This window comes from Elaeis guineensis, unplaced genomic scaffold, assembly GCF_000442705.2.
Source record: "Elaeis guineensis isolate ETL-2024a unplaced genomic scaffold, EG11 Super_Scaffold_1000033, whole genome shotgun sequence".
NCBI lineage: Eukaryota > Viridiplantae > Streptophyta > Magnoliopsida > Arecales > Arecaceae > Elaeis > Elaeis guineensis.
The window spans coordinates 9,818,519-9,832,430 of NW_027332424.1; positions in this window are offsets into that span (position 1 = coordinate 9,818,519).

Sequence of the window (13,912 nt, forward strand, 5' to 3'; positions counted from 1 at the left end):
CATAAAGGATGTATCGGGAGGCTTGATTTCTGAGCTTTCGAGCTTCTTTTGCATCATGAGGGAGAACCCCGTCTCTGAGATATGCCACCAGTGGGTCGATCCAACTGGACTCATGGTCAATTTCCATCACGGGCTGCAATTCTTCCGTACTTGGGCACTTCAGAACTTCAAAGAGAACACCCTTGGGAAATTCAGTCGGAGCCAGCATAGCCAGCTTGGAGAGAAGATCGGCCTTGGTATTTTTCATTCTTGAAATCTGTCTGATGTTGAAGCTACTAAAGGTGGGGACGAGCTCCTTTACCTTTTCAAGATACTTAGCCATGCTGTCCTCTCGTGCTTCGTAGTTTTCGCTGACTTGTCCCACTACCAATTTGGAGTCACTGTGAACTTGGAGCCAATCTACTCCCAATTCTTTGGCGATCCTCAATCTTGCGATCAGAGCTTCATATTCCACTCCATTGTTTGTTGCGGAGAATTCAAAGTGCAGTGCGTACTCCGCGACGATCCCCTCCGGGCTAATCAAGATCAGGCCCGCGCCTGCGCCCGACATGTTGGAGAATCCATCCATGTAGAGGGCTCAAAAGCAATCAGGGGGGTCTGCTTCTTCTTCAGAGGAGTTCGGTCGGGGCTCCAGGCCATCAATTTCACCTTGTTCAGGTTCGACCTCCTCCGAGATAGTGCATTCTACTATAAAATCTGCCAATATCTGGGCTTTCACTGTCGGTCTAGGTTGATAGTTGATATCGAATTCTGTGAGCTCGATCACCCATTTTACTATCCTCTCAGAGGCATCCGCCCGGTGCAGAACCGCCTTGATCGGCTGGTCGGTGAGCAACGTTACGATGTGCCCTTGAAAGTAAGGTCGGAGCCTCCGGGCTGCAGTCAATAGGGCGTAAGTTAGTTTCTCTAATTTAGTATACCTGGTTTTGGCGTCTCTCAACGTGCGACTGATGTAGTAGATTGGCCGTTGAATTTTTACTTCTTCCTTGACAAGAACTGCTGCGAGAGCCATAGGGGAGACCGCCAGGTACAAGAATAGCTCCTCCCCTGGCTCGGGCTTTGCCAATAGCGAAGGCGAGCCGAGGTAGCTCCTTAGTTCTTTGAATGCCTGTTGACACTCAGTGGTCCAACAGAAGTTCCTCGACTGCTTGAGGGTTTGGAAGAAGGGTAAGCACCGTTCGACCGACCTCGCAACGAAGCAATTCAGAGCTGCCACCCTCCCTGTAAGGCGCTGAACCTCTTTTATCGACTTTGGGGCAGCCATCTCCTGGATGGTGTGAATTTTCTCTGGATTTGCTTCAATCCCGCATCCCGATACCATGAAGCCCAGGAACTTTCTCGAGGTCACTCCGAAAGCACACTTAGTCAGGTTCAGCTTCATCTTAAATTTTCGAAGGGCACCGAAGGTCTCCTCGAGGTCGGCGACGTGGTTCGCTGAAGATTTGCTTTTCACGAGCATGTTGTCCACGTAGACCTCCGTGTTGCGGCTGATCTGCTCCTTGAAGATTTTGTTCACCAACCGCTGATAGGTCGTACTTGTATTTTTGAGGCCGAAAGGCATGACCCTGTAACAGTAAAGACCATAGTTAGTAATGAAAGCAGTCTTTTCTTCATCTTCCGGTGCCATTCTGATTTGATTATACCTGGAGAATGCATCCATAAAGGTGAGAAGCTCATGGCCCGAGGTTGCGTCCACCAGTTGATCAATCCTGGGCAGAGGGTAGCTGTCCTTTGGATAGGCTTTATTCAGCTTTTTGAAGTCTATACACATCCTCCACTTGTCGTTTGCCTTTTTGACTAGGACGACGTTGGAAATCCAGTCAGGATAATTGACTTCTCTAATGAATCAGGCTTTCAGGAGTTTATCCACTTCCTCGGCTATCGCTTTCTGCCTCTCCAGTGCATGACCTCAGATTTTTTCTTTCGTCGGTCAATGCTTTGGATCGACGGCCAGACGATGTTCCATGACTTCTGCATTAATCTCCGGCATGTCTGCTGGAACCCAAGCAAAAACATCCGCATTCTTTCGTAGGAAATCAGTGAGCTACGTCCGCATCTCTTCCCCCAGGTTGGAGCCGATCTTCACCACATGCTCCATATTCCCATCATTCAAAGGGATCAAAACCAGATCTTCGATTGGGCTGCCCCTTTCCTCAGCGAGATCATCACGGGCGTCCAATCCATCAACCAGACAGAGGTCAGATTGGTCACTTCTTTGCAAGGCTATGTTGTAGCAGTGTCTGGCCAGGGCCTGGTCTCCCTTGACTTCTCCGACCCCCTGGTTAGTAGGAAATTTTAATTTCAGATGATAGGTTGACACCACAGCCCAGAGAGCATTGAGGCCAGGTCGGCCAAGGATTGCATTGTAGGCTGACGGTGCCTTCACCACCAGAAAATCCACCAAAGCCCTGGATTGTCTTGGATATCGACCCGCAGCTACAGTCAAAGTTATTACCCCCTCCACTGGGACAACATCGCTGGTAAACCCTACTAGAGGGGAGCTAATCAGCCCCAAATGACTGTCAAGGATGGACATTTTTGAGAAGGCATCGTAGAGTAAAATATCGGCCAAACTTTCATTGTCGACAAGAATGCGGTGCACATCATAATTGGCTATATTTAAAGAAACTACAACTGCATCGTTGAGAGCGAATTGAACTCCCCGAGCGTCTTCTTCAGTAAAGGTTATGGATTCCTCAATCCTTTGTCGCTTGGGAGGTTCGGCCAATACACCGGTTGTTCCCTGCCGGGATTCTCCCGAGATGGTGTTGGCGAAATCGGTCGGAGGTCGATCATCGAACTGCTCCATGCCGACTGCTGTCGCCGGAGGAGGAGGAGGAGCCTGAGAAACTGGAGGTGAGGCCAGAGCCTGAGATCTGGCCGTGGAGGCCGTGGATCGCCGAGTGGATGCTTTGCAGGGAGGCATCGGGCGAAGATCTAGTGGAGGAAGGAGAAGAGGATGTCAGAGAAGATGACCGGAGGTGATCCCGTTGAGCGCTCCTTTAAGAATAAGGGTACTGCGAAGACACAGGCCCTTCCTCTAGCACCAATCCTGTTGGTGCAAAAATCCATCGGCATCGGAGAAGCTGGAGTCAGGGGAGTCACGGTCGCCGTCGGGACCTGTAAAGGATGTCTAAATCAGAGTTGGGGTTGCTCCGGCAAGACCCTTCGATGCTCAAGTCAATTCTCTGTCTCAACAAGAATGGAGTGCTCGAACGAAAATTTAAGCAGAGTTTCGAGATAGAAATTAGAGCTTAAAAAATAACGTATCTGGGGTCTCCCATTTATAGGCGGAGGGTGCAACAGACTGATAGCGACGTTTGTAACCGTCTGGCAGTGGGCCGCTTGGGGCTAGGAGGAGTTTGTTATGAAGAGTAGTGGAGTGAAATCGTGGCCATCACCGTGGCTTGCCACGTGGAGCCTGTTGCAGGAAGTAGAGCGGCGTCCGTTGTCGCGACTTGCCAGAGAGTGGAGGAGCCGCACGAAATCCATTGTAGGAAGTGGAGCAGAGTCGTGGCCATTACTGTGGCCTGCCAGGGAGTGGTGGAGCTGCGCGGTATCCATCGCAGGAAGTGGAACAGAGTTGTGGCCATTACTGTGGCCTGCCAGGGAGTGGTGGAGCCACGCGGTATCCGTCGCAGGAAGTGGAGTAGAGTCGTGGCCATTACTGTGGCCTGCCAGGGAGTCCAGACCTGTCGACCGAAGCTCGATTGAAGCATCTGGCGGAGAGAGGTAGCTATCCATCTGAGAGGAGCTCGGATGTTGCTGGCGAGCCTTCTACCGTTGGGTGTTGTTGGGCGTTAATACTACAGGCGAGGGCCATTCATCGTAGGAGCTCAGTCAAAGGTTTTCCATAGACGAAGTTCGATTTCACGCAGAATTCGGCAACGAGTCAACCGACAGCGGATGTCGGATGGTGCTGGAGAGGTTCATCCGCTGGAGGGGTCCAACTGCTGGAATCCGTGTGCCGTAGGAGTTCGTTCGGAGTCTATCCACTACAGGAGTTCGGTCGGAGTTCAATCTCCGTAGAAGCCCGGATGGGGATCATTTGTCGAGGAAACTCGGTCGAAGCCTGCCTGCAATAGAGATCCGGAAGGAATGTGTCCACAATGGGAGCTCGGGTGAAGGCTTACAGTGAAAATCCGACGCGGATCGCTCGTAGTAGAAATTTGAAGTAGACCGCTTGTAGCAGAAGCTCGGGGTAGATCACTTGCGGTAGAAGTTCAGAGTCCGGCCTTTGTAGGAGTTAGGATGAGGTCTACCTGCAATAGGAGTTCTGGGCGAAAGTCTGGCTCCCGTAGGAGTCCGGATGAAGTCTTCCTGCAGTCAGAGTCGGGGACGAAGTCTGGCTCCCGTAGGAGTCCGAATGAAGTCTTCCTGTAGCCGGAGTCGGGGATGAAGTCCGGCTCCCGTAGGAGTCCGGATGAAGTCTTCCTGCAGTTGGAGTCAGGGATGAAGTCCGGCTCCCGTAGGAGTCCGGATAAAGACTACCTGCAGTCGGAGTTCGGGAAAGAAGTCTGGCTCCCGTAGGAGTCCGGATGAAGACTAGAAGGTGGTCGACCACCACAGAAACTTGGGTGGAGTCTGCCCATCATGGAGAATCTGGCCTACACTGGTGGGAGTTTATCCGTCGGCAGAACTTGAGAACGTTGTGGAGGCTCGGCCACCGGAGAGGTTTGGAAAGATGTCACCGAAGGTCGGACGTCGGTAGAACCCCTGGAGGGTCACTCCTGACATGAACTTCGGCTGGGGGGGTATTTTATACCCAACAAAACTTATAAAGTCAGATTGGTGGCAAAAGATTTTTGGCAGAAATAGAGTATTGATTATGAAGAAATATTTTCATCTGTTGCCATACTCAAATCTATACGGATTATGCTTGCAATAGCAGCATACCATGATTATGAGATTTGACAAATAGATATGAAGACCACCTTCTTTAATGGTTATCTTGAGGAAGAGGTTTACATGTCTCAGCCAGAAGGATTTGTCTCAATAGAAAGAGTAAATTAGGTATGTAAGCTTAAGAAATCTATTTATGAATTAAAGCAGACCTCAAGGAGTTAGAACATCCGCTTTGATATTACAGTCAAAGAGTTTGGCTTTATCAAAAATGTGGATGAATCTTGTGTATACAAGAAGACTAGTGGGAGTGCCATTGTCTTCTTAATTTTATATGTGGATGACATACTTCTTATTGGAAATGATATCCCAATATTACAATCGGTCAAGACATGGCTATCAAGTAAGTTTTTCATGAAGGATTTGGACGAAGCATCCTATATACTAGGTATAAAGATCTATAGAGATAGATTTAAGAGGATGTTAGGCTTGTCCCAATTTAGGTACACAGACTTAGTGCTAAAGAGGTTTAGCATGGATGGGAGTAAAAGAGGTTACATACCTATGAGTCAAGGCATACATCTCTCTAAAAGGATGTCTCCTAAAACACTGGAAGAGAGAAATAGAATGAGTTCTATTCCCTATGCTTCGACAGTAGGATTGATCATGTATGCTATGCTATGTACCAGGACTGATGTTGCCTATGCTTTAGGCATAGTTAGTAGATTTCAGGTTGATCCAAGAGAGGATCATTGAAAAGTAGTGAAAAATATTCTTAACTACTTGAGAAGGACTAAAAATATTTTTCTGATATATGGAGGATCTGATCTAAAACTAGAAGGTTATTCTAACTCTAGTTTCCAATCAAATCCTGATAATTACAAATTTACTTCAGGATATATCTTTACTCTTAATGGTGGAGCTGTTAGTTGAAAAAGTTCTAAGCAGCAGACTGTAGATGACTCAATCACTGGGACAGGGTACATAGTTGCAAGTGAAGCCATCAAAGAAGCTGTCTAGATGAAGAAGTTCATCACTGAATTAGGTGTCATTCTTGAGATTGAAAATTCAATACCACTTTACTGCAATAATACTAAAGCAGTTGCTCAAGTAAAGGAACTAAAGTCTCATCATAAATCCAAGTACATTCTAAGATGCTTCCATCTCGTTCGTGAAATAATCGAAAGACAAGATGTTGTCATAGAATGAGTAAAAATAAAGAACAACATAGCAGACCCGTTCACTAAGGCTTTACCACAGCAGTAGTTCGATCACCACCTCGATTGTATAGGGATCAAATATAAAGGCAATTTGCTTTAGTGCAAGTGGAAGATTGAAAGGAATATGCCCTACAAGCCAATTGAAATTTGTATTTTGATGGGTTTTCCTTGCAATCTTTCAGACTCATGTATTGACTCTTTATAAATAAAAGATATTTTTTTCATCATATGCTGCATCTTACTTTTGTAATGATTTTGATGAACTCCATAAATCAGGGCAATGGGTTTAGGGTTATGATGAGATCATACCTATGAGACCTAAAATTCTAAAAATCATAATTTAGAATATTCCTAGTTATAGGAGCATTGGGTAGGGGTTCAATGTTTCGGATAGACTAGCACTTCCTACGTATACCCGATGGAGAGGGTGGCTGATCTCATAAGCCACTTGTGTGAGATACTAATACAAGAAAGTGGGTGCTCATTAGAGAATGAGTTCACTAAATTGATCCGACTTAAGAAATATCTTATGGAATTTACTTACCCGTCAAGAGATATTTTCTTATAGTGGGAGTTGTGCATGCAATCCTTTGATCTGAGACTACTATAGAACCTTATATACATGAATCCATATTTTTTGGTTCATACTCATTCATGACTTAGTCATGTATGGGGTGTTCTAGATATGGTGGAATGTGAATGGAGGTTGTGAGTAGGTCAACATGGAATCGATCACTCCTGGTAAGAGGAGATCACGTCCTACTTATTCTGATCGATTGATGATTCAGAAAGCCTTTGATCAAAGTTGAATGAAAATTAGAAAGAGTTTTTAATATTTTATTAATCGAATTATCATTTAAGATTAAGAAAAATATGAGTATGATATTGGATTTGATATCATTCCATATCCAGAGTCATATTCAGAGTGGAGGAAGATCGTAGGATCAATTTGCACGATAACTTTTTACTGAAAGATATTTTTGATATTTTTATTAAAATTTTATATCTTTTAGATAAATATGATACATTGCTAGATATTAATCTTATCTTGTGGATTTGATCAAATTAAAGAGTTTAATTCAATCGCCAATTAGAAAGAGTTCTAATTGCTGAAATCGGGTTAGCTCGATTGGTTCTAGATTGGTTAGATTAAATTCTAACCAAATAAAATCGACTTATACTCAGACCCCTATTGACTAGATATAGAATCCAATGGGTCACATACAAAGAGAATTGATCAGGGATCTAATTGGATTAGATCATGTTTGCAAAATAGACATGCTAGCACATGTTGCAAAAACTAGCTTCCTATTTCGAATCAGGTTTGAAATTGATTTTAGATTAGACTAATTAAAGCCAAATTAATTTAAAATAATTTTATATTTGAGTTGGGTCAGCCCTTGGCTATATGTACCAAAACTTTGGAGCTAAGAAACTAGGTCTCCTCGCATCAAAAATTTTTCTTGCATGTGGGTGCAGTTTTTGTGTGCAGAAACAGGTTTCATATCCCATGAGATGGGATGTCCCTTCCTTGAGCTTATCCAATGTTTCATGTGTAGGAACCAGATCTAGGGTTTCAGGGTTAGATCTTGAAACTTTTTCAAGATCATACAGCGAAAGATTAAAATAAATTAAAATTATTTTCTAAAATCAGAGAATCTTTAGATCTAAGATCCTATTACATGATTATTACATAGCATTAAATCAAAAATTAAAATATATAAATATAGCATGAACTATATGTTGATCATATCAACATGTTTCTATACTACATCTAATGTATGTATTAAACAATAGATCAGATCTATTACCTTGCAAGTTAGACATTCCAACCTCGCTGATCCGGGCTTGAGGATGATGTTGCAAGCCGCACATGCCTCCGGCCTCTAGGAGTCATCCACACGAGCCCACGAATCTCGATCAGAAGTCCTGCTTCAAGAAATCAGCACAGTATGCTAGTACTTCGCTGATCCTTTTTTAATGGTTGATCAGGTACCTCCTTCTTCTTGATTTGGACTCTTACAAAGATGGAAAGTAGAAGGAGGAGTTTTAGATCTGAGATGCTCTCAGAAAACTCAAGATGGAGGGAGGAAAGATATGAAAACAAACAACCCTAGAAGAAGACCCTCTTCTTCTTCTCGTTTCTCTCTCTAGACACCCTAACTTGTGTCTTAATATCTCCACGACCCAAAGGTCTTTCTCTCTAATTTTTAGATGGCCCAAAGGTCTCTAAAATCTCTATCCTTTTCAAAAATTTTATAAATAAATTCATTTTATATAGAGAGATATGATAGAGTCCTTGTCTAGGTCAAATACCTAGTCAATGCTTATCCAAACATGGCAAGTTAAGGGGCGCCCAACTCTTGAGAACCTCCTCCTTATTTTTGTGCATGGATCACCAGAAAAGGGTGCACAATATGTACCCTAAAATCCATGAAAATTCTAAAAAAAATTTGGATAAATTTGGTGCAAAATTGAAAGATTTTTGGATTTCTAAAACTCTATCTCATAGAATTCGAAATCCAAACTTATTCCTTTTTGATATGATCCAAACCACCTTCCATGTAAGAAAAAAGAGAGGAGACCTTTTGTGAACATGGGAGAGACCTTGGAGAGGGCTTTTGTCACACAAAATAAGAGGAGATTGGCATTGAATGAGAGAGAGGGCGTGGGGAAGGCTTATGTGGTGCAAGGTGGAATCCTAGTCTTACTAGGATTCTATCTTATGACTTGTTTTAATTTGGTTTCTCAAACCAAATCAAACCAAAATTAGATCAATCCAATTAAAATAGATCTTAACCTAATTAAGAACCTAATTTAATCAGATTAAATTAGATTTAAATCTGATTTAATTTTCTAATCAAATTAGAAATTAGATTGACCCAAGTCCTAGTTGAACTAGGACTAGTTTTTTCTTGCACTTGGCTTATCCAATAAACCAATTGGACTTGATCCAATCAAGCCCAAACTAAATCTAATTAAATCATATTTAATTAGACTTAATCTCAGCCCATTGGCTTAATCAAATTACACCAATTAGCAATCGAATTGCTAATCGATCCTCCTGCAACACTTGCACTGGGTTAAATGTCAATCGTATTGATCATTTAACCCTAGAATGATTCTTAATCGTTGATCAACCATCCGATCGGATCATGAACTCTAATGTGTGTGACCTCATATGTCTGAATCTAAACTAGTAGCATAGGAATAAATTTTTATACCAATCGAAGTGACCATCTAGCAATGGTACCCGACGATCGGATAGGTCGAATGTGTAGAACAACATCCTTAGAACCCATGCGGATATAGTTTTCATATAATTCATCCCCTTGACCAAAATGATCATAGGACACCCCAGAGTTCAACTGTCAACTCAGATCAGGTTGTCCATATTGTATTTCAAAATATCAAATCCATCTGATGGATTACCCTCGCCAAGGTTTTGCTAAATTGAAATACAGCGACTCATTCTTCTCCAACTCTTGGAGTGGTCAATCCCATCTCGATCACACTCTGACTTCGCAAGTACTTGACTGTGCCCAGAAGCCTTTCATCCCTGAATTAGAAATTCAGTTAGTCCAGTACCAAAGCACAGTGAGTTGCTTGCAAGTCACTGAGGCGATCTCAAGTCTAAGGGACACTTATACCTATATCCCATCAGAGACATTCTCGACAGCAGAATACTCTGGAGCTGGTCATGTTCAATGATGATGTACCAGTGTATCTCACCTATATGCCATACCAGTGTCTTCACACTCTTTGGTTAAGAGGACAACCAACCCATATGGCCTACAGCGACCTATGCTCGATAGAAGCTGTCATCCTTATCAACAACCTATCATTTGGTCATGAACTATTTTAAGGACTAATCGATAAATCCTCTCTTTATCGAATCTAAATAGTCCTAAAGACTTTATCATAACAATGGAGTTCATTAGAAGATGAAAGCTTATGATGAAAATACCAAATATATTTTATTTATTAACAAATCAATTACAATACTTGGTTGCTCAACCGTCAACAGCTTGATGATTGGCTTTTTGGGACACATTTTCCAACAACTCCCACTTGTCCTAAAGCCACTCGGCACAGTATCTAATACCCATCTTCGACTTGTGGTTGTTGAACTCCTTTATCGCCAGGGCTTTAGTGAAGGGGTTGGCCAGGTTCTCCTTTCCGTCGATCTTCTGAAGGTTGATTTCACCTCGATCCATGATCTCTCGGACCAGATGGAAGCGGTGCAAGATGTGCTTCGTCTGCTGATGTACTTTGGGTTCCTTCGCTTGAGCTATGGCACCAGTGCTGTTGCAGTAGAGCAGGATCGGACCATCGAGGGAGGGTGCTACTCCGAGCTCGTTGATGAATTTCCTCAGCCACACAGCTTCCTTCACGGTATTTGATGCTACGATGTACTCCGCTTCACAAACAGAGTCCGCCACAGTATGTTGCTTGGAACTCTTCCAGCAGATGGCTCCACCATTCAGAGTAAAGATATAACCCGACACGCTCCTGCTGTCATCATGGTCAGATTGGAAGCTAGAGTCTGTGAACCTCACAAGTTTCAGATCTGACTCACCATAAACCAACCATTGGTCCTTAGTATTTTTCAAATACTTAAGGATGGCTTTAACCACTTTTCAGTAATTTTCTCCAGGATCAGATTGGTATCTACTCACTACTCCTAGTGAGTATGCCACATCTGGTCTTGTACATGTCATGGCGTACATGATAGATCCCACGACTGAAGCATATGGGACTCTACTCATACGCTCTCTCTCTTCAGGAGTTGTCGGACAATCCTTCTTAGAGAGAGAAATTCCTTGGCCTATCGGTAGATAGCCCTTCTTGGAATTCTCCATGCTGAACCTCTTCAGCACAGTGTCTATGTACATGGACTGAGATAACCCAAGCATCCTTTTAGATCTATCCCTATAGATCTTCATCCCTAGGATGTAGGATGCTTCACCCAAGTCCTTCATAGAGAACTGTGATGACAACCAAATTTTTATTCCCTGTAGTGTGGGGATGTCATTCCCGATTAAGAGAATGTCATCCACGTGTAAGACAAAGAATACCACAACTGGATCATTTGCCCATTTATAGATGCAGGGCTCTTCTCCATTCTTAATGAAGCCATATGTTTTGATCACCTTATCAAAATGCATGTTCCAACTCCGAGAAGCTTGCTTCAATCCATAAATGGATCTCTGAAGCTTGCACATCTTGGACTCATCTGTGGATGTAAACCCCTCAGGTTGTATCATATACACCTCTTCGGTCAGCTCTCCATTCAGGAAAGCTGTCTTTACATCCATCTGCCAGATCTCATAATTCAGATGGGCAGCTATTGCAAGCATTATCCGAATGGATTTGAGCATTGCCACAGGAGAAAAATATCTTGTCATAGTCAATACCATAACGTTGATGATACCCCTTGGCGACCAGACGGGCTTTATAGGTCTTCACCTTTCCGTCTGCGCCCCTCTTCCTTTTGAAGACCCATTTACACCCAATGGGTTTAACCCCTTCAGGTGGGTCAACCAATGTCCATACATCATTGACCTTCATGGACTCCATTTTGGATTTTATGGCTTCAAGCCATTTCTCGAAATCAGATCTCTGCATTGCATCCATATAGGTGATCGGATCCTCATTATTCTCATCAAGTTCGATGGGATCACCGTCCTGGACCAAGAAACCATAGTATCTGTCCGGCTGATGTGGTACTCTATCGGATCGCCTTAATGGAGCAGGTACATTGGGCTCCAGATCTGATCTAATCATATCCGACTCAGGTTCAGCTATTGGTGTCGGTCCTTTTACCTGTTGAACTTCATCAAGTTCAACCTTAGAAGCAACGGTTCCTTCACTAAGGAACTCCTTTTCTAAAAAGATTGCCTTAAGACTGACGAACACCTTTTGTTCATCAGCATGGTAGAAAAAATATCCTTTTGTCTCTTTGGGGTACCCTATGAATGAGCATTTGTCAGACCTAGGTCCAAGTTTGTCTATGACTAATCGTTTGACATAGGCCGGGCACCCCCAGACCCTAAGGTGTGAAAGTGCTGGCTTACGTCCCATCCATATCTCATATGGAGTCTTAATTACAGACTTACTTGGAACCCTATTTAACAGATAATAGGTCGATTCGAGTGCATATCCCCAAAAGGATATCGGCAAGCTAGCAAAACCCATCATGGATCGGACCATGTCTAACAGAGTCCGATTCCTCCTTTCAGACACACCATTATGCTGTGGTGTTCCTAGAGGAGTCCATTGAGAGAGAATCTCATTCTCTCCTAGATATGTGAGAAATTCACTAGAAAGGTATTCTCCTCCTCGATTAGATCGAAGAGTTTTAATACTCTTTCCAGTTTGTTTTTCTACTTCACTTCGGAATCATTTGAACATTTCAAATGAATCTGACTTATGTTTCATCAGATAGACATATCCATATCGGGATAGGTCATCCATGAAATTTATGAAGTAGAAATATCCACCTCTAGCACTGGTGCTCATGGGCCCGCATACATCAGTATGTACTAGGCCCAAGAGCTCAGTAGCTCTCTCACCTTTTTCAGTAAAAGGTGACTTGGTCATTTTATCAAGAAGACAGAATTCACAGGTTGAAAGTGATTCACAATCACTGACTTCGAGAATTCCCTCTTGAGTCAACCTGTTTATTCTATTCTTGTTTATATGATCTAGCCTACAGTGCCATAAGTAGATATCTGACACACTATCTAATCTAGGGTGCTTGCCAGTAGAATAGACTCTTATCGGGCTTGATCTTTCTGGTCTGGCCCTGCACTGATGTCCCAGCCTGAACATGCACCTTCTTCACTTTCTTCTTCTTGTTCTTCTTCCCTTTCTTAAAGGGTCGAGAACCAGAAGACGATCCTCCCACTAAGTTCACTGACTCCTTATGGAGTTGGTGATCTTTCTCAAAGTTCTGAAGCAACCCCAGTAATCCATGGTAGTTTACTTCAGGCTTTGTCATTCTATAATGAGTGAGGAATGGGAGATAAGACTTGGGCAGCGAGTTCAGTATTGCATCTTTCCCAAGCTGCTCATGCAAGGGAAAGCCGAGCTTGCTCAATCGTTCCATCAGCTCGATCATGTACAATACATGATCAGTGACAGAGGCACCATCCCGTATTTTGGCGTTGAAGATGGCACAACTAGTCTTGTGCCTCTCCACGTCATCGGGTGTGCCAAAGGCATCCTCCAACACTTGAAGCATGTCCTTTGGCTGAGCCGTCTCGAATCTGCGACTGAACTCGTCGCTCATGCAGCCAGCATGATACAGCGCACCGTGGTCCGATCACTGAGCCACTTCTGGTAAGTGTCTCTGACTGTTCCACGTGCATTGACAGCTGGCTCCTCAGGTGCAGGATCCATTATCACATATAGGATCCGTTCATGCTCCAGGACTATCTTCAACTTTCGGTACCAGCTACCGAAGTTGGGTCCCACCAACTTATCATTGTCCAACAATGATCGGAGCGATAGGGAAGTGGCCATATTTGCACAAAGGAGAACCATAACCTAATTAGTAATTGATTCATTAAACCTAAAGATTTGGACTTTAATCAAAAGGTTTCTCCCACTATTTTATTCGAATTGGTAGCCTCTACCTCCAATTCGAGGAATTACCCTAATTCCTTAGTGGGTACTAGAATCCACTTAGACTGCACACAAGCCCAACTTTGGTTGGCCAACCCATGTACATCTAAGGGTAGGTTCATAACCAATTGTTTCTCTAAATAATTTCTAGTAATTTTAATTTTGCCCCAGAAACCTAATCAGTAGGCTTTGGCCTCCACTGTAAGGATCCGGTTAGGTCC